Source organism: Dermacentor variabilis, chromosome 8 (assembly GCF_050947875.1).
Source record: "Dermacentor variabilis isolate Ectoservices chromosome 8, ASM5094787v1, whole genome shotgun sequence".
Taxonomy (NCBI): Eukaryota; Metazoa; Arthropoda; class Arachnida; order Ixodida; family Ixodidae; genus Dermacentor; species Dermacentor variabilis.
This window is the reverse complement of record NC_134575.1, coordinates 124208965-124230710: the sequence shown is the minus strand read 5'-3', so window position 1 is coordinate 124230710 and position 21746 is coordinate 124208965. Positions and strand designations below refer to the sequence as shown.

Sequence of the window (21746 nt, the reverse complement as noted above, 5' to 3'; positions counted from 1 at the left end):
TTTACCTAATTGTACAACACCTTTCGTGCAATATTGGCAACTGAAAACAACAGTCGCAAGGAGTTGAGAAATTAAACGATCTAATAAGGGAGACAGCCGAGGCAACAGCCAAACAGGAAGGCAAAGCAAAAATAAACACATTTAACCGTTAGTTGTGAAAATATTTACCGATCAACATCTCTTCGTTTAAAGAGGAAGTAGAGAAAATGTCGCCAAACAAGGAGAATAATTCCGCGTGGTTTGAATGACGCTTCTACAGTTATCAGTCGAGCCACCTGACGTATCCACTTCACTGCTGTGCTAATGTGATTGTTTTTCTAACCTTCCGTGGTTTGCGCAGTAAGTCTAGAACCGCAACGTCCTGCGCTCTACCCGGTTGTACGGGACTGGTGACCACGCATCATTACGCATGCAACTTCCCAAATAACAGCACGAGTCGGTTTTCGCACTTGGTAGAGCAGTAAAAAAGGGATCAGAAAGAACTACGATTCTTCTGCAAATATATATTTCGCTATAATTCTTCCAGAGCTAATTAAAAAAAACGCTACTAAAAAGCATTATCTTACACTTTCGCTTGTGTACATGTTCTTGGCAGTGTTCTTCCTGCGCGACTTTCAAGCACGAGTCCATTTGATGCGGTTCCTTGTTTGCCAAGTAAAGGAGATGCGTATATCACAGACATACCAGTGAGATAAACTTTATTTCAATTCTCTTTTGCGGGTTTGAATGGTTCGATTCAGCCAGCTTCGGCCTTCTTTGTAACATGAAATGTGGTTCCATTATCTGTATTTACTATATAATTTACCAGCAATATTGCTTGTAACATGAAATGTGGTTCCATTATCTGTATTTACTGTATAATTTACCAGCAATATTGTTTGTGTATAGCTATTTCTACTGCCATATTAAATTTTGTCACCCGTACATTGCAGTCTTCAAGATCAACGCACTCCTTTATTAGCCAGCTTACGACATGTATCGTGCTGCGATGAAATACAACTCCGCGCATGATAACACAGATGACGATACTTGCTGTCATTTTCCGTTTAAGGCGTAGCACGCGTACAAACAAAACACAACAAACAACAAACATAGCGCGAAACAAAGAATGTCTTGTGGAAAGTGGCCACATTTTCGTTTTGTGGTTTTGAATATAAGTAATTGCAAGTCTTCTTTGAAAGTAGACCAAAGCAGGTGAACTTATGTAGTAGTCGCTAGTTAGGTTGCTTGCTCGTTCATTGTGGGAATGCGAATGGAAGCGTCTGTGCTCTAGAGCAAGTGGGCGGTGGGGAGGAAACGGAGGAAGGAGGAGGGGAGGCTATCTCTCGCTGGTTCGTCGCACGCCTCGCCGGCCGCACGGCTAAAGCGAATTAGCCTGCCTGTGGCCGGCTCATAAAGCATGATGCGGCGGGCGAGAATCTATTGGAGATATTCGCAGGCAATGCTGAACGTTCCGCTGAACTCTGATGGTGTTGACGCCACAGCAAAGACAGCCACAAGTGGACGACTTCGCTGTTCCCGGCTGCCACGAAGAAACTTCGGGAAGGCGGGGGTGGGCAGCAAGGGAATTAACGCATGGCCTCACGGAACCAACTAGACGGAATGGGCGGCAAGGAAGAGCTTGTGGTGGAGTGAGGGGGCAGGTGGGGTTAGGGGGCTGTCTCTTGTTTGCTCGTTCTTGCGCTCGTTTGCGCTATTCGTTTACACTGACAATCATTATCGACGGTTTATGCATAATGGTTTGAAACATGGTAGTTCACGTTCGGTTTTCAGTAGCGACTGAGCGCAGAGAAACCGTGTTGTCTCTGTCAACACAACTGAATGCAGCTGTTCTAAATACTTGAACATCCGTGTCAGTTCATTCCACTTACCCTTGGCAAATAACGGCCTTTGAGTGTATATGATAGTAGGAACATTGACATATGGCAGGAAACACTGTCATAAAGTAAATCATTGCCCTCATAGCCTTTTTAGTCAAACATTTGGTTATCTACCAGGGTATGTGCCAGTCATAGAGACTCGTGATTATTACTGAAAAGTTCAACGACGTTTCTGCAAAAAAAAAAAATAAATGTTAATTTGCTACAACAAAAAATTGCCGTCGTTTATCGCCGGTCGTCAGGTAGTATAAATGGTCGAAATTTAGGCCCTTTGCTGTTCCATCTTAATGAAGGACGAGAAGAGACTGCACTGTACTGTCAAGGCCGTACACTAGGAAGATACCTGTACGTATTGAAAATACTGCTTTGTTTTCTTGTGCAGTAGAAATTAACTTGTTTATTTATGTCCAATACATCATTCGTAGATAGCAGATAAGCACTACCCTGATAGCATATGTGTGGATATGCCACTGTAAACAGTAAAGTTACTACAGATGGAAAAAATATTTTTGAATACTAATAATAGCATTGCAAAAAAGGATAAATTTATAGTGGCATAAGCGTCACAAAAAAAACACTGTTACTGAAAGCAATAATGAAAGCAGCGTTTTCGCTTTTACCTGCTTAAATATGACTATCCAGCCTAGAACACGGCGGCAGTGGTGTGAAAAATATGTAATGTCAATTTTGCTGCTCAGAAATTACACACTCTCAGCGCATGCACGCATGTTTAACGTCTCCTAGGAACAGTGAAGCTAGGTGCCGTAGTCTTGGTTTGCGTTTACGTAGGCGTTCTGGGAAGGAAGCGAACTGATACTAAATGCGTCATGCGGGCGGCTGTGGTAAAGAACGGTAACATTTCTGCTCCTGAAGATTTTTTACAGCTGTAGTACAGCTGCAATATCTATAACATTACGACGACGAAGCCTAATTCACAAATGTATGTACAACTATTTACATGAAGAAATGTTGGTGGTAATCGTGCAGGCTGGAACAAAGGTCTAAGATACAAGAGACAGCCTACCACTTCATCTTCGTTTCCCGCTTGCGGGCATGGTCCTGTCGAAATACACCGTAACATAACCTCCGCGGGTTCGATCACCGTCCCAGCGCTTGTTCAAACGATGGCAAACTAGATTAACAGTACGGCTTTGCACGGAACACGTACACAGTGTAAGTTCGGAGCTGGGACAGCTCCGACGAGGACGCAGTGTCTTCAACAGGGGCGATTTCGTAATTTCAGTAATATAATCGCCGCAATATCCGGTAGTGTACGGCATAGCGTGACATCAGTTTTTTTGGACAAGCCCACATGGTTACTTGGAGTCCACAGAAGAACGAGATTTCTGGGAGAGAACTGATGATTCCGGTGGCGATTCTCGTAGCGAGTTATTTTTGACGCCTGAGCCACTACAAGTCAGTCATAGGCAATCTGGCGAGCAGTCCTAGCCCGGCCAACGGCGTCATGGGCGTATTCAAGAATATGTTGCGACAATGACGGCAGCAAAGTGTCCAAACGCAGAGTGGTATGGTGACCAGACGGGATGTAGAAAGGCGAGAAACCCGTGGTAACATGACGCGACTAATTGTACGCAAATATAACTTATGGAAAAGTAGTGCCCCCGTCTTTATTGTCTGCTGAAACGTACATAGGCAAGATCTCTGTAAGGATGCGATTCAGTCGTTCAGTCAGTCCGTTCGTTTCTGGGCGATATGCGGTTGCGAGCTTGTGTTTGGCGGAGCAGGAATGAAGTACGTCTTCGACAACTTGAGACAGGAAGTAGCGGCCACGATCTGTCAGCGGCTTGCTTGGCGCGCCATTGTAAAGAATCGCGTCTCGAAGTAAAAAGTCTACTACATCTATGACACTGCTGGTAGGCAGGGCACGTATAATGGCATAGTGCATCGCATATTCTGTGGCAACGGCTATCTATTAGTTCCCTTTTATGGATGTGGGGAAGGGACTAAGATGGTCCATGGCGACATGGAAGAAAGGCTCTGTGGGAACATCGATTCGATCAAGGGGGCTAGGAGGTTGCACACATTACATCTTTGACACTGGCAGAGGTCGCAAGCCACAACGTAACGTCGCTCCAAGCGGTAAAGGCCTCGCCAGAAGAAGCGATGTCGAACTCTGTCGCAAGTGCGGGACGTGCAAACGTGGCCGGCTGAAGATTCCTCGTGGAAGTCAGCAATAACAGTGGAACGGAGATGACTAGGGAAAACTGGCAGTAAATCTGCTCTATCAGAGCCAAGGTTGCGTCGATAAACAATGTCGTCATGGTGCACGAACATCCTGGTCTACTGATCAGATTTTCCCTAAGTTAAGCGGTCAGTGATCAACCAGAAAGTCGTCCTTTCGCCACTCAGTAATAATGTCGCAAAAGTCAGAAATGGCAAGAATGCAAGTGTCGGTATCTTGTTCGTCATTTTCAGGAGGACCGACGGGTTGACGAGACAAGCAGTCGGCGTCCAGATGTTAGCGGCCGGACTTGTAAATCGCAACGAAAGAACACTCCTGAAATCTGAGTGCCCAGCGACCATGGCCTCTAGTCGGGTCTCTCAATCACGATATCCACTACTGGGCATGGGGGTCAGTGATAGAAAATCGGCGGCCAAAGAAGTAACGGCGAAATTTAGACACTGCCCACACCAGATCGAGGCACTCGCGCTCCGTGATAAAAAATCCGCTCTAAGGGGACAGGAGGCGACCGGCCTGGGCAATGACACGCTCGACTGCATTTTGTTGTTAGGCGAGGATAGAACCTATGCCACGGCCACTAGCGTCTGTGCTAACTTCAGTCGGTGCAGATGGATAAAAGTGGCCGAATATTGGAGGCCTTGTCAACAAGCGGATGAGGGTGTAGAAGGTGTAGGCTTGTTCAAGGCGCCAATGGAATGCTTTGCCTTCTTGAGAAGGTCTGTCAGCGACTTGGCGATATCCGCAAAATTTTTAACAATTACATCGACGAAAATCGGAGCAAAGCCACACGAAGCTGCGCACATCGTTTGCTGAGCAGAGTACAGGAAAGTTCTTAACTGCACGAATCTTATTAGGGTCACGATGTATGCCGGTAGAACTGACAAGGCGGCAAAGAAATTTGACTTTAGGGTGTCTGAAATGACTCAGAAGAGTTCAGTTAAAGGCCAGCCTCCCTAAAAACATCAAGAATAGTGGCCAAGTGACTGAGGTGACTGTCAACTTTAGTGAAAATATGACATTGTCCATATAACATAAGCAGGTGGACCACTTACAGCCCCGAAGGAGAGAGACCGCCATTATTTCGAAAGTAGCTAGGGCATCACAAACTCCGAAAGGCATCTCCTTAAAATGGTAAAGGCCGTCTGGTGTAGCAAAACCAGTCTTCTCACGGTTCAGTTCATCAACCGAAATCTGACAATAACCTCATCGGAGGTCGATTGAAGAGAAGCATTTCGATACGTAAGGGCATTCGAGAGTATCTTTTATCCAAGGGAGAGGGTGCACATCCTTTTTCGTTATCTGTTTGAGTCGATGGTAGTCGGCACATAATCGCCAGCTCCCATGCTTCTTTTATGACCAAGACATACGGCGATGCCCAAGGACTCGAAGTGGGCTAAATTGCTCATTTAGTCAGAATCTTGTCTACTTCAGCTTATCTTGTCTGCTTATCTAATTTTGTCTTGTCTACTTCAGCTTATCTTGTTATGATCTTGTGTACACGCGATAAGATGCTCGGCGGATAGGACTAGTATAAGCGGTGTTCATCTTATGGGTCACAAAGGGAATCTGTCCCAGAGGGTGATCCTCAAAGTCAAAGGCGTCGCGATAAGACACCATGACGCGACAGAAATGCCTCAGCCTGTTCGGGAAGACAATCTTGAGCAATCAACTTCCAAAATATGCCGAGATCAATCAATCAATCTTTGTTTCGGACATAAATAGAATGGAGTAGGCATATCTCCGAGGCGTGGCAAAAGGAAACACGCATGTTTCCTGACAGGGCCTTGGCCTCGGAAGTACACATCAGACAGCATTTTGACTAAATGAAATACAGTGCAATCATAATACCAAATACGTAGAATAAAACATATTATAATACATAGGGATCACAAGCAAATGTACACTTGACATAAGTTATAAAGAACTGAATAACACACAAATAGTAACAAGTCATAAAAAGTAGTGCAATACGATTGCGTCACTATATAAATATGAATAAAAATTGATGAACGCACTGCATATATGCACCACATACAACGATTAATTTCATTACCTATTACACACAGGTCAAGCACCAAATACAATGAGATATGATCGGGTATTTTTTGGAATAGTAGTCTTATTTTCCTTTCGTAATGCCAAATAGTTTTACAGTTGAGAGCGGGATCAATTGTAGAAGGATGTCGGTTACAAAGGGATATTATTTTATTATGTATTGTTTGGGTGCCGAAGTTCGTCCGGGGTCTATGTCCAACTGAAATATTCGTACGTAAATTATATGCTACATCCGGCTTTAAATATTTTTCGAAGAAAAGTGTGTAGTTATTCTTGATTTGAGAATAAACAACAATTCTTAGGAAGAAACTGTAAAGCTCGGCGTAAGGTAATATTTTTAGAATTTGGAATATGCAGCTGTCTGGTACAGATATTGAAAAACATACTAAACGCAAAGCTCCTTTTTGGAGTGCGAAGAGCCTGTCCGAGTCCGTCTTGTTGCCTAATCCCCAAACTAAATGAGAGTACCGAAGGTCGGAATCAATTAGGGAAAAATACAATTGGTGGTGGTGGTGGTGGTGAATTGTAGCAACAGGAGGGTTTAGCCTGGCGAACAAGGCCGGCAATTGCTCCGCCCGAGCGTCTCGCACAATACCACTGAAGGGTGTCACCATAGGTCTATCAAGCCAGTCTCTCTTAAGAATTCGATGAGTAGACGTGAAGTTTCTTTGCGGGCTATAACTGATCCCTCTGGAAATATAAGGTGTTGCAGGCACGCATGCGGAAGGTCCTTGTCTTGCAGATTCTTCAGGAGAGTGTCTCTTTCATTTTGGAATTGCTGGCAGGACCACAAAAAGTGCTCAATGTCTCCTGTCTCATTGCATGCCGTACAGTTCGGAGAATTGATTCGCCCCGTTTTAAATAACCAGGCCGGTGTATTAGCAGATCCTGTCCTTATTCGATATAGAAGTGTCGCTTCCTCTCGGTGCAATCGCTTGGTTACGCAGGGCATATGCGGTGGAACCCAAAGCGACGCAAAGTGATTTCGAATGTCAGATTTTTGCACTTGATCACTCTTCGGGGCCTTGATTTTGGGAGGATGATAGAGCGCTGCGTATGCAAGCGCATCAGCTTTTTCGTTTCCTGAGATACCAATGTGGGAGGGAATCCACTGAAACTTTACTGTGAAGCCTTTGTTGTTCAGTTCTTTCACGATGGCTAGCGATTTGCGTGGGAACTTGAGGGATGGTAAACCACGGTATACTTGTTGTAATGCAGCCTTTGAGTCCGTAAGGACAACAACATTCTGCGGAGGCAAAGTCTTTAATTTGCGCAGAGCAGAAGCTATTGCTACGCCTTCAACAACTGTCGACGAGGCTATACAGTCCAGACGGCCAGACCACGTATAGCTTAGAGAGGGAATACAGAATGCAGCTGCGCAGCGGTCTTCGTCTGCCTTGACAGAGCCATCTGTGTATACTTGTAGGTGATTCGGGTAAATCGTGTTCAGGTGTTCCAGGACTAATGACTTGGCTTCTGCAGATGGGATGCAGCTCTTTGATTGCAATCGTGGTACACTTAAGTTGCATGTGATGTCCTCGAATGTCCAGGGTGGTTCTATCCTCTCCCTCTGTCTGGAGCAGCGCAATCCTAATACGCGAAGCGTGTTCAATGCTGCATAAAAATGTGAGCGCGGCCTGTTACCTATACGTCGTAAGAGGGCTCTGCCGGGCGTAGACTCACTCAATCGTAGTAGCTGCATCATCAGAGCCTGGGAAGCCTGAAGTCGTAGAGGGCGTGACTCAGCTTCGTAGAGCACTTTCTTGTTTGACGCTGGCTGAGGGACTCCAAGGCAAAGTCGGATACCTTTTCTGTGGATGGTTTCTAAGCGCTCGTATTGGCTGTCTGAGGGTGACATGAGAGGTAGCTGATACAGGATTCGACTGGTAACCAACGCTGTATGTAGCCGTAGCATCGACGTCGGGTGGTTGCCCCAGCGTATGCCAGCGACTCGCTTGAGCACATGTAGCCGGGGTGACAATGACGCCACAACGTGGTCAATTGTTTCTTCATACGCATCGCTATAACATGTTTCAGCCGGTACATCAAGCCTATGGACCTAGATACCTTCAAACGTACATGGTTTACACGATCGGACCAGCTTAAATCTGATTTGAAGCAGACTCCACGGAATCAACAGACATTTGTTAACGTGATTTCCGAATTGTTGATGCGTAATTTGAGATTATGGTATACAGGTTTATTTTTCAGAGCGAAAATCATATATTTTGTGTTGTTTACAATAAGTGCTGTTTCATTATTATTCATCCACACATATAACTCGCTAAGCCAGGCATTAGCTTGTGATTCCAGCAATGCAAGACCAAGTCCGAAAAAAAGAACATTTGTATCGTCTGCAGAAATAACGATATCTGGGGTTAAAGGTATATTAACAATATCATCTATGTAGATAATAAAGAGTAAAGGAACAAGAATTGATCCCTGAGGAACACCATATTTTATATTGCCGGTCTCAGACCGAGTTTCGTGAAGTTATGTGTACTGTTTTCTTCCATCCAAGTAATTTTCTACAAGTTTGCCATACAGTCGCCGAATACCGTATGTTTCTAGATTTTTAATAGTATGTCATTTTTAATGGAATCAAAAGCTTTTCGAAAATCAATAAAAATACCAAGAGTATAAAGCTTCTTTTCAAAGTTTGAAAGTATGTTATCCATAATATCTAATAGAGCTGTTTCAGTTGATTTTCCCGTTTGATATCCGTATTGGTGCTTCGAAATTATGTTTTTACCCTTTATAAAGCAGTCGATATTTTTGTAATTTCCTCTCTCGATAATTTTAGAAAAAGTAGTGATACAGAAATAGGTCTATATTTGTTAAAAACGTTTTTGTTACCACCTTTAAAAATCACTGTAACACGTGCAAGTGACAATCTGTCGGCGAATATACCAGTAAGAAGCATCCTGTTACATATATAGGCAAGTGTACTGACAATAAAATCAATATCGGCTTTGATCGGAATGGAACTAATGCCGTCGTCTTCAGGCGAACAATCGTTTTTCACGCTTTTATTTGATCTGTAATTTCTTCTTCCGATGTAGGCGTCAGAAACAACGAATCACTGTAAGTTGGAAAAATATACGAGTCGATAGACTTCGAAGACTGTACACATTCAGAGCTATTGATAGCGCCGGCACCCAAGGAGTGCTTGTTAAAGTGGTTGGCTAGCAATTGGCCAGAGCAAACAGTTCGATTTATAATTAACTCAGAAGGCAAAGATGCCTTTTTTCGGGTTTGACAACTTTATTAACTTCTCGCCAAACCAATTTGGGGTTGTGCATTACTAATGAAAACTGGTTTTCATAATATTCCGGCCCTGCTTGCTGCAGCTCGATATTGAGCCTGTTGCGAATTTTTTAAAATTTTGCGAGATGATCAAGATATTTTTATTTTTAGGAACCGAGGGAATAATCTATTTTTTTGTTAATACGGTTATACAAATGTTTGGTAATCCATGCCTTTTTCGGTTTTCTGTGCTTTTTGACAAAAACGTGTGGAAATGCCTGGTCATAATTATGGAAGATTTCTTCTAAGTACAAATCATATGCCTTAGACGGATTCGTTTCTCTGTGCACCTCAGCCAAGTTAGTCTCAGCTGTCAAAGAACAAAATCTGGCCACGTTGAACTCATTCACAATTAATCGCTTATAATTGTTTTCACTCAGATATTTCTTTAGGGGAAATTGTGCAAAAAATGGAAAATGGTCACTTATTTCAGACATAAATACCGCGGACAAGAGGTTGTCTGAGGGAAAACTTGTAAGACACAAGTCGATTAACGTTTCAGAATGCACTATAACTCCCGTGAGATAATCACTAACATTTTAACAACCGTATGAGAGTGCTAATTCAAGCAACTTCACCTGGTAAGGGTTATTTTTGATGAGATCAATATTTAGATCACCAAAAATGATCGTTTCCCATTTATTAATGCTTGCGTGTTCAAGGAAAGACTGTATCAATTCAATAACTATGTCTGTTATGCTACTAGGGGGACGGTAGATTAGAAGTATCGCGACATTGTGGTGTAATATGGCGACAGCCTCAAGATCTTCCTGCAAGACAGTATAATCAAACAAAACATCATAGGACAGGCTTTTTTGACATATAAATTAACTCCTCCTCCACGTTTATCTTCTGTGAACACAGAAATGTTCTGATAGCCTGGAAACCGCGTAACATAGGCATCGGAGGATTACCAAGTTTTAGAAAAACCAATAATGTCAAATGTGCATCTTATTTGCTGAAGATCGGCTTAAATTTCATGCACTTTGTTTCGTAGACTTTGTGCATTGAGGTGATATAAAAGAAGTGCTTGCTCAGAAGAATAATTATTGCTGCTTATCAAGGTATTAAATGAACTCGCTGTAAAATAGGATCCCATGATAGTGACAGGTTGCAAACAAGTGTACAAGCGGTGTGTGTACACTGACCCAACCATTTTTTCAATATCACTTTCACAAGCAATCCGTATGGTTCGCGTGCCTTGCTCTTTCTTTGCGAAAACCTTTCCCTGAGAACACCAAACAAAAGTGTAGTTCAATTCGCGTGCCTTAGCCTTAGCAAGCCACAGAAGGCTCTACTTCATCGCAGTAAGGTTATCGAAAAAACGTAAAGTGCTTGCTTACTTCTTCAGTTTATCCCGTTTTGCCAACCCTGCTGCTTTCATCATTCGTCTGGAAAATCGAATTAGTGTGATCTGTAGCTTGTTCTGGCGCGGCGGGAGACGACGCACACTGACAACGTCACTATCTGACAAGAGCGCAAGATCGAGCTTCTGCGCAAGGTTGTTAATTTTGTCCGATAGGTTTTCTTCTTCTGTGAATGGTAAGCCATGAGTTTCCATGTTCTCGCGCCTAGTGTACTGTTGAAGATCGTTCAGTTCTTCAGTTAATTTTCCAATTGTTTTTTTTGGTCTTGTCTGTTTTCAAGAGTCTCGACTCTCTTGCGAAGCTTTTCGATATCGCTCTCATGTTTGGATGACGTCTGCGGTAGTCCAACAAAGTTGTCCGATATTTGCTGAACAGACTCCTCTACGGCAGTTACTGCCTCTTTTAAGGTTCCCAGTTCTGAGACTTTTGTGGTAAGGATAGCCAAACTCTTAATTAATTGTGCTAGCTGCTTATTTATGTCAATGGGTAAAGTAGAGGGCATTTGGTGTGACCCTTGAGCACAACGAGAAAGCCGACATGTAGGGCATCTTAAATTTTTTAGCTTCCTCAGCTTTGGTTTTGAAAACGCGTTCGCTCATACCAGTACATTTGCCCAGGTGATAGCATTGATCGCACTCAGCACGTGTCAGAATTTCTTCACCTTTGACGAAATCTACGTAACACGAGAGGCAAGTATCGGTTACCTCGAAGGCCATTTCTTACACTCAGTGTGGGAGAACAAACGGAACAACAAACAGCTATATATATATATATATATATATATATATACATGTACCTACACAGGGCCACTGGAGGAGCAGCAAAAAAGCAAAATACCAACGTTAACTAAAATTTGAACTGACCTGCGTGCACGAAAGACAATATCAGTACGGTCGGCGCAACACGCTGCTGCCACTGCTGCCCGCGATGTGCGATGAGTCCGCTTATATGGCAGTCAAGATGGGAGGGGCATTGGTCCCAGGTCGCTCGCCGCAGGCTATCAGCAACGACGGGGATGTCGGTGCCAATGCATAGAAGTTACAGAATCGGGCTTCATATGATGATGCCGCGTGCACGTAAAACGGTATCAGCGCGTCCGGAGGCATACACTGCTGCCACTGCTGCCACTGCTGCCCGCGATATGCCTCATCGCGGGCCTCAAAGATCAGACTTTTCGAAACTGTTCTGACAGCATGTTGCTGCAGACGAGCACGGAACATCTGACAGATGGTGGTATAGACGATGGGAGAAGCATTGCCGAGTGGCATTTCTTTCAGAATAACTTGCGTATATAAGCCATTACTTGAAAAACAAGAAATACGCGGTTATCGGCGATAGCCACAACGGTATGAGGAACGGCAATAGTGCGTAGCAGAACTTTTACACTATGAGTCAGCACGTAGCCGCTGTCAGGAACAGATGGGAAGTACGTCAAAGGCATATCTGGCGGTTTCAAGCGGCAACCGCACGATGTATACAGAACATAAACGAGGCTCAGCTGATTTTGAAGGACGGCAATGAATAGGGAGCTCGAGCTTTAGGAGGCCAGCGGCGCAGTTAATCCGTGCTGAATAGTCCGACAAAAAGTCGAGGTCGACATTCAAGTCATGGGAACGCCGTTCCAGAACAGCAAATAAGAGAGAATTGTGGATTCAGCAACAGTTTTAGGCAGTGCACATGACAAGGATTAAGGGCGTTGCTGCACAAGCTACGCGGATAGCACGAGATGCGGCAGGTGTAAGTGCTTCCTTCAGGCGGCCACGAAGAGGGTTGCTCATCATCGAGATATGGGCTCGAGTGTCAGCGAGCGCTGGGCGAAAGACACCTTCTACATGGACTGTATTGCGTCTGGTCGGCTGGGAGAGCGGTTTTGGTGCAGATATCGACAATGCAGCTTCACCTCCGGGAGCTGTATCTTTTGGTTTCCCGAAGGTATGCGCCATATCGGAATGACAGCGAAAGGCGACGGGATGGGGGTGACCTGGACGACCGGTGACGAGACTGCGGCGAACAGCACTAGTGATTGCTCGGCGACGGTGATTGACGGCGCCATACGGTCAGTGGTGTGCAGGTTCGGCTCGGCTTGCGGCTGGATGTGGCGCAATGTGCCCTCTAAGCGTAGGCTCTTCGAGAACGGCATCGAGAACCAGTGGTTGCGAACGTAACGGGCGAGGTGACCAAAGCTGCGGCAACTGAAGCAAATTGGTCGGTCATGTTGTGCTCGCCACTTTGCCACGTTGCGAGAACCTCGAGGGGTACATTGTTTTTCAGTATGCACTAGCGCAGGACGTTCGGTTGGCTGGGAACTGGACACGGTGCAAACCTACTGCAAGCCGGCATTCGTGAATTCTCGGCATACTATAGCCTCAACACGGGGAACCATGGGAGCCAAGTATCTTTAAAAGGTGGGTAACGAGCCACGGGACACATGGTTTTCACCTCACGGCGCACGATCATCGTCAGCTGCTCCGAAGGCTACTGCTGCCGCGAAGGTGAGTCCTGTCGGTCTTCACAAGACGATGTTGGGGCCGCATTTGTGTAGCCGTACAAATGACTGATAGATAGGACTTCTTTTCACGTTCTTGAAACGCTTGCACTCCGTGATTATTTCATAACCCGAAGTACAGTTCTTACAAATGACAAAACTAGAGGTTTGATAGGCGATAGCGTTTAAAACATGGCCGACTTTTTCAGACTCCGGTATTTCAGCGTCGGTCTTGCATCAGAGTGGCAGCACGTCTTGTAAATAGGTGACGTAGCGTTCGCTGGGCGTCTGAACTCGTGATGCCAACTCTTTCTTGGCGATAACCTTCGTATCCAGTGGTTTTCACAAAAGCTCTCGCATCTTCTGTTAGCAGGCATCTCACAGGCGGAGTTCTTTGTGGTTTTGAAACCACCTTCGCGCAGTTTCCACCAACTAAAAAAATGTATTCGTCAGAATCACTGAGGGATCCCATATGTAGTGGCTGCTCACCCGCTCATACATCTCCTGCCAGTCGCCGACGTCGGCGCGATCGGCGCCGCAGGAGGTTTCTGGATCACACGGATGGGTGAGTAGGACATTCGACGCAGTGGACACCGGCGTTAGCAAACTAGGCACCATCTACACTGACATCGCTGAAGAATCGAGGTGGTGGTCACTGCGAAGCTCCGTTCTGAGTTGTTATACCGCACTTCAACCAAATGTTACGAAGACCAAGCGCGATGCGCAGATGTATGTGGAACTATTTACATAGCGAAAAGTTGGTGGTAATCGCGCAGGCCGGTACAAAGGTAACAGTTCTAGGAGACAGACTACCCCTTCCTTTTCGTCTCCCTCTTGCGTGCACGGTCCTATCCGAATGCACCGTAACAATATAGGTAGAGGGAAAGAGATGAGATGAACTGCAGCCGCATTTCATTGGAGGCATAATGCGGAATTCCTCGAGTACATACATTTGGATGCCAGTTAAAGATACCAAAGCGAACACAAGAAACGTGATGTCCCCTAAACGGCGTGTCTCAATCAGATTGTATCTCTGGCGTGCAGAACATGTCAATATTATACTTTAGTCCTTGGTTTCCTGCTGCATTAACCGATGAGGACTAGGTAGCCGAATAGCCAGTTTCAGGGTTTCGATTCAGCAGCTGCTGAAAGAACAGCATTACTACCACACACGAGGCGTCCTTGGCGGATGGTCTGGTAAGATATTCGCACCTCACCACTCAAAACATACACTGCAAACAAAATGAAACGTTCAGTGATTAATTTGCCTATTGTACATGTCATCAAACAATTTGTTGACAATGAAGATGAAGCTGCACGAAAAGCACGTAATTAGGTGTAGTGAATAGCGCGCATAAAATTATGCCTTTAAGTCTCCTGAAATATGTGAAAAAATTAATATAGCTTTTTTTTCAGCAAGCTTTTCTAAAACATCCACTTTGACGATGTTTGCTACTATTAGTCCATTCAATTCGGGTGCTTGTAAAATAATTTGAAGGACGCTTAAGCTTCGCCTATAAAGTGGAACGCCATATAATTCAAACATCTACGACTGTTTCTCACGTTTGCTGCCAACTGTAGCTAATCTAACCGTAATGGTTACCGTGAAACGGTGGTGGTGAACGCTATGCACGAAGACGAGCTTTCTGGTAGAAACACGGCTTCTCGCGCGGCACGAAACCGAAGATTGTGCACAGCCGCGCCAAAATATTACACAATTTTCAGGTTTCTGTTATTGTTTCTAACTTCTAATTTTTCAGTCTGAGTAGATTTAACATGAAAGGCATGCGCTGCCGCTGTATTTTCTCATGATATTTTTTATTGCGTTGTCATTCTCAAGATGAATGAGGAATAACTTTATCAACAATACAAGACAAGTATGAGCAACTTTGGCGATACAATGATGTGGTAGTATAACCCGCATATACCGCATGTCATATCGCAGGCGGGCCACATGCACATACTCAAACATATACGGCAATTTTCGTTCAAGGGACGCCGGTGCTGACGCCACACGCAACACCGGATATCTTCCGACACGAGGCTCTTAACACCATGGTGTTAATATAGCTCTATCACGTTCACATCTATATGTGGATGTCAACTTAAGTCGGCATCCGCTCCGGTTTCTTCAAGAGGATTGAAAAAAGGAAGTTTTTTTATGATTCTCTTGCAGCGTTTCTTTCATTTCAGATTTGTCAAACTCCGCGTGAGGTCATCACGACCATGAAGACAGCAATATTTATAGTCATTCTCGCAGCACTTGCCTGCCGAGTTTCTTGCGAATCGGGAGCAAAATCACAAGAAAAGTCGACATATATTGATGTCCCAGTACCAAGTGACAAAGGTAAGACATAGTGGAGGTATTTTGTTGCTGGTGTGCTACTGCAGCCATAAATGTATCCTCAAACTGGGAAGGAACAGAAGAAAACATTTGTAAGGCGTTTAAGGAGTGTAAAAATTATAGTTAATGCCTTGGAGTAGCGCGTCGGTTGCAGTGGGTGCCTTGCTATCAAATTTTCTTCTGTCAGAAAACGTCTTCCTGTGCTTCAAAACTTCAATATGAGCGCATCACCCAATAGCCAGCCCTTATTGTGTCCCTAATATACAACGTAATATAATCTCGTTCGTGAACACTGCCAATCTAACTCAACTTACTTCTCTAGATGAGAGGTTAAAAAATTAACCCCCACCTTTTAATAAATAATTTATGTATTTATTTATTTATTACAATACCCTCAGGGTCAACAGGGGCGTTACAGCGGGCGTCGGTAGAAAAAGAAAACAAACAAACATCCTAAGCAAAAGCAAGAAGCAAAAATTATAATGCAGATGCATGTTCAATGATAAGCTTGGTGATGGCTGTCTTGAAGGATGGCGCGTCTTCAATGCAGGCAATAAGAGGCGGAAGGTTTTTCCACTCTGCGCTATTCTTAGGTAAAAAAGAAATAAAAAGCACATTTGGGTTGCAGCTACCGGTGGCAACCTTATGCGGGTGATCAACACGTGATGATATTGCTACGGGAGGATGAAAGAAGAGATAGGAAATATATATGTATATATATATATATATATATATATATATATATATATATATATATATATATATATACAAGAAGAAAGTGGGTTAACCGAGGGGCCCGATTTTTATAAGTCATAGCATAAAAAGCCAACAAGCACTGATACCAAGGACAACATAGGGGAAATTACTTGTGCTTAATAAATGAAATAAACGATAAATTAATGGAAATTAAAGTGGATGACAAAACAACTCGTCGCAGGTGGGAACCGCACCCACAACCTTCGCATTTCGCGAGCGATGCTCTACCGATTGAGCTACCGCGGCGCCGTTTTCGCATCCACTTTCTTGGGTATTTATGTGTCCTAGTAGAATCCTGTGAGTGTTAGCCAGCGCCACCACTCACAGACCATGGTCTGTGAGTGTTGCTGTAATTCAACAACAAAAAATGATAATACAATATGTGAATTGTATCTAATAGTACATCTAAAGCGGGAAAAATTGGTATGTTTCACATGAATATAAAAATTTAGTAATAGGGAAATACAATTTTTGCAGAACCCTTGTAACCAACGTAACGAATTCACGTAAGATGTAAAATGACATTTAGAATTTGTCCACTTTAAATGATCTAATGCAGGCCGTTTACAGAACTTCGATATCAGTTCTTTATGCAGAGCTATGAATTTGTAAACTTCGTGCTTCTATTTTTTTCAGACGGTAAAATATTTGAAAATCTTTTTTTAAGAAAACTGAGGCTCTAAATATAAATTCCGCTTCCTGCAGTCAATAGAAATTAAATTTCTCTTTCAAATGCAACAAATTTCATTAAAAGCGGTCCAGGCGTTATCTCATAAAAACGTTTTTTTTTTGCGTTTTACACGCATTTGAATAGCCTGCGTCGGAGTTGGGCCCGAGCTAAAGCTTTCTCTAGATGCTCAAGAACACAAGACCAACCGTGCTTCTCAAAAACGACTACGGACTGTATACGATCGCTTGCGACTGTTAGCTGTCATTGCTCTTGGGGTTCGTTCACTCTGGCTATCCCTTCACTATTCTTCTTTTCTTTTATGTTTTGCTTATATTTCCCTCGTTTTTCCTCCACTCGGTATCAGCGTACAAAGCAGGAACTCAAATGAATTGTTTCAAAGTGGACAAGATTTTGAATATACAAAGGATTTTTTTTGTTGAATTTCCCTTTTCTGCCGTACAGTTTCTTTCTTTGTTTTCTCTTTCGTTCTTTTGTTCCTTATTTCTTTCCTTCGTTCTCATTTTCTCTTATTTCTTCATTAACACTCATCCACTGAATCTTTGCTTGATTACGGGTTTATGAGCCGCTCCTGATTACGCCATTTTTTTCGGGAATGAGAGCCATTGCTGCTCGCAGCTCAGACCTTGGAATCCAGACATGGGCAGTCCAGCAAGCCCGTGAGGTGGCGTTGAGGCAGGGCCTTGACGTTCCCCCATGGGAGACCTGAGCCTCGGTCGCGTTAAACCTTGCCGGACGTACAAAAAAGTACCATTCATCCATCCATCAATCTACTTTTTTTTTATCACTCTTCTACTTTGTATCACCAGACTAGACGCCGTTTTTTTTTTCGGATATGAGCCATTGCTATGGGCCAGTTCAGGCATTCGCCTTAACAAACCAGTATTTCATGGGCCAATGTACCCGTCCGGTTTAGGGCTGCTTCCAACACGGGCACTAGGTCGGAAGTCATGTTTCACTTTGCTGTATACCTATATCAGTGATAATTCTAAAAAAAGACGGGGGTATTTTTATCTTTGTGTCAACAACAGACAGTTAAAATGTATTCCGCAAAGCACTCATCCCAATACTTCAGTACTTCTTGGTCTAACGTACACGTGCGCGTTACTCTATTTGATACAATGTACTAAAAAAATTATCCATTGCTTTCTGCCAGGCAGCTGTTTTTATTCTTAATCACGCCAGGAAACAATACCTGATGGCGCCAACGGCCATATATGTAATCGGGAGCGCGCACAATGTTTTTGCACACCTTCTGTGACAGACCATAGCGCTGAAGTGCTTCTTGTACAACGTAGGAGAGTCCGTCGTAAAAGTAGAAGTGTACTGTTGCGCATATGTGCTTAAGTTTAGAAACTTGAGTTGCGCCAAGAAAACCCGTCCAAGCATTTGCACCTGCTTTAGCAGCAGCCTGCAGCACCATTTATATACAGGCAGTTATATTTTTATCGGCGCCAAACTGTAGAAGAGCAATGCAAATCTCGCGGACATTATTGTTATCATTCGAATGTTCAAATTGGTAACCTCTAGATAGGGAGTAAACTGAGCAGCTGTTTGCGTAATAAAAGGAGCTGCGATAATTAAATGTTCAATAATTCATCTTAGGCGGCCAATGGAAATGAGTAGTTTGGAGCCAGTCCTCGAGGTTATCTAGCTGAGCGAGTAAATATTAAACATGCTTCTGTTTTGCACAAATGTTTTGCAGATAAGCTCTTTGAAAGCTTAACTGATTCTGAAAAAGAACATCTTTAAGGGTGAACTGATCGAACCCAGCCTTTTGTGATATTGCCATCAATGACATCGCTGCGTGAGCATGTTCCTTGGGGCTAGTCCATTTTCGATACGTATTTACGTTGTTTTTAGAAAGTAAGCAAAGTTTTAATGTCAATACAGCAGCGAACGTGTGCTGCCGAAAGCTTGCTTAGTCGCAGTAGGGATGCGCGACGCAATGATAGCGGAGATTTAGCGCGTCATGATTGTCGTCAAGAGAATGGGCTGCCGTCGATGCAAGGATGATAACGAACGCAAACCGCTAGCAACTCCTCGCGGGACCATGCCAATGGTGATGGTGCCGTCGAAACAAAATACAGGGCGGCAATACAGACATCACAGGCGGTTTCAAAGCCAAGCTGCTTACTTCTGCTCCGAAATGCATTTGTCGTGTCAGTGAGCAAAAATATGGGCCTATCCGAGAGGTTGTGGAGCATCGGGCCGTCATACAGCGGAAGTGAAGCAGGCTTCAAGTGCTGCGCCCCAATAATAATAATAATAATAATAATAATAATAATAATAATAATAATAATAATAATAATAATAATAATAATAATAATAATAATAATAATAATAATAATAATAATAATAGGCATAACTTTAAGAGACCAAAGAGAGCGGTTTGGATCAGATAACAAACAGGTATATACGATACTTAACACGATAATTGACACCAAGAGAAAAAAATGGAGCTGGGCAGGTCATATAATGCGCCGGTTAGATAAGTGTTCGACCATTAGGGTTACAGAATGGGTACCAAGAGAAGGAAAAGGCAATCGAGTACGACAAAAGATTAGGTGGAGCGATGAAATTAGGAAATCCGCGGGCGCTAGTTGGAATCGGTTGGCGTAGGACAGGGGTAATTGAAGATCGCAGGGAGATGCATTCGTCCTGCTGTGGACGTAAAAAAGGCTGAATAATAATAATAATAATAATAATAATAATAATAATAATAATAATAATAATAATAATAATAATAATAATAATAATAATAATAATAAGAAGAAGAACAAGGAGGAATGCAATAAGTTAACATGCATTGTTTCAAGTCGCTGGGTATGCTGGAATAGTTGGTGAACAGCACGTGGACTTATAAGCTAAAGGCATTGCCATATATGCAGAGGAGGAAATGTATGTACAACCTTAGAACCTTGACTCGAAAGAGGACAGGGACACCGACTATGGGATTGTCTGTGCCGTACAAACGAAAGCCCAAATTATGATATCCACTCTCTATATATATTCAGGCACACCCAAGTGGAATATCGAGAAGTTCATGACCCCGCACTTTGCATTGTTTAGCCGCGATGACACTACCCTTGTGATAACCATTGGAGACTTGAATGTTGGCATTTCAAAACCAGAAAAGCAATGGTGCACTGAGTATCTGGAAGAAGAATTTTGTTAGTAGTGCTATACCAATACAAGTAACTCAATCAAGTAACAACGGTCATGTACAGATTCTACGTTAGCCATAATTCTGCCTAAGGTTGTAAGCGGACCCCCCTGTATATAACACCGTAATCACAAGGCTATCGTCGCTACCATTACCAAATGATGAAAATAAATACAGGTCCCTTTGTCTAATCCTCTGTGATGTGCTACAGCTTAGCTGGTCATCCATCTTCAGGGAGTGGAATGGCTCCTAATATTTTTTTTGCGTCGGTTTCGCTTTCAGAAGGTGATAATGCTATAAAGGCGGTGTCATTCGTTCTTATCTCTGTGGATATAACGAAGGTTCAAGTAAGCTCTATATCCGCGCCACGCTTGCTTAGTCTGTGGTGTTGGGCTGCTAAGCACGAGGTCGCGGGATTAAATCCCGGCCATGGCGGCCGCATTTCGATGGGGGCGGAATGCGAAAACACGCGTGTACTTAGATTTAGGTGCTAGTTAAAAACCCTAGGTGGTCGAAATTATTCCGGATTCCCCCACTAGGGCGTGCCTCATAATCAGATTGCGATTTTTACACGTAAGAACCCCAGAATATTAAAGTATATTGCCCATTTGCATCCGAGAGCAGCTGCAGTCAACGAAATGCCCGCTCGCCCACACTCATGTATAAACACAAACAGACATTCACCACTCTCTTTCTATCTCTCACACATACCGACGCACAGATAAAACGCATGTTTGAATCCGCGCGCATTTGCACGCGCCCGCGCATGTATACACACGCAGAAGAATCTGCGCACGCACGCACGCACGCACACAGAAATGCACGCATACACAAACGCGCGTATGCTCGCAAGTGCGTACACACACCCGTGCGCCCGCAGATTCAAATACGGAGACACAAGCAAGCGCGAACACACAATCAAGTACACGCGCATGCCCACTGAAGACGTACAGACGGATGTACACTCCCTCTCTCTCCCTGCTGCCTCTCAAGACGCTACTGCGTGAAGAGTAAATCACACTTGCTCTGCAATTACAGTTCCAACGACACCTCTAATAATCGCCTTACGGTGAAAATTTTGTACTTCTGGGATTCAACAGGGCTACTTTTTATCTATGCACATTGGCTGCACGAATGCAGTTCGTGTAGGTAGTCGCCATTTTTTTTACTTGTCGTAGAAAAGTTTACCTCCGCCTACCTACACGAAGTCATTTTTATAGATGTAGTGTAGCATGAAAACTGTACTTTTTACAGCGGACGTCAAACAAAATTAGTCCCCCATATAGCTACGACAGTGAATATTCGCTAAAGGCGGTAGCGAAGGGCTTGCGCGCCCATGTGTCACAGAGGGAGGTAAGCTAACCTTCCAAGAAGGTAAAATTAGATATCCTACTCGTGGATAGTGCAGGCTGTTTCGGACTTCGCGCTGTCTTCGTGCAGTGCGCCTTCGCTAGGTATTCAGCTGCAGATTGTCTAGATTTGTTGATGAAACAAAA

At 43.7% G+C, this 21746-nt stretch overlaps 1 long non-coding RNA gene across 2 annotated transcripts in view; it reads left to right on the top strand.

The window, feature by feature from the left end:
* Positions 1-2112: 2112 nt before the first annotated feature.
* The window catches only part of LOC142591260 (uncharacterized), a 70970-nt gene continuing 51336 nt past the window's right edge, over positions 2113-21746 (top strand). Inside the window, exons 1-2 of one of the 2 annotated variants that reach the window (XR_012830420.1) lie at positions 2113-2225; positions 15490-15643. This is a non-coding gene — a long non-coding RNA (uncharacterized LOC142591260). Of the gene's footprint in view, positions 2226-15472; positions 15644-21746 lie in introns of both variants that reach the window. The other variant, XR_012830419.1, reaches the window with a different exon arrangement.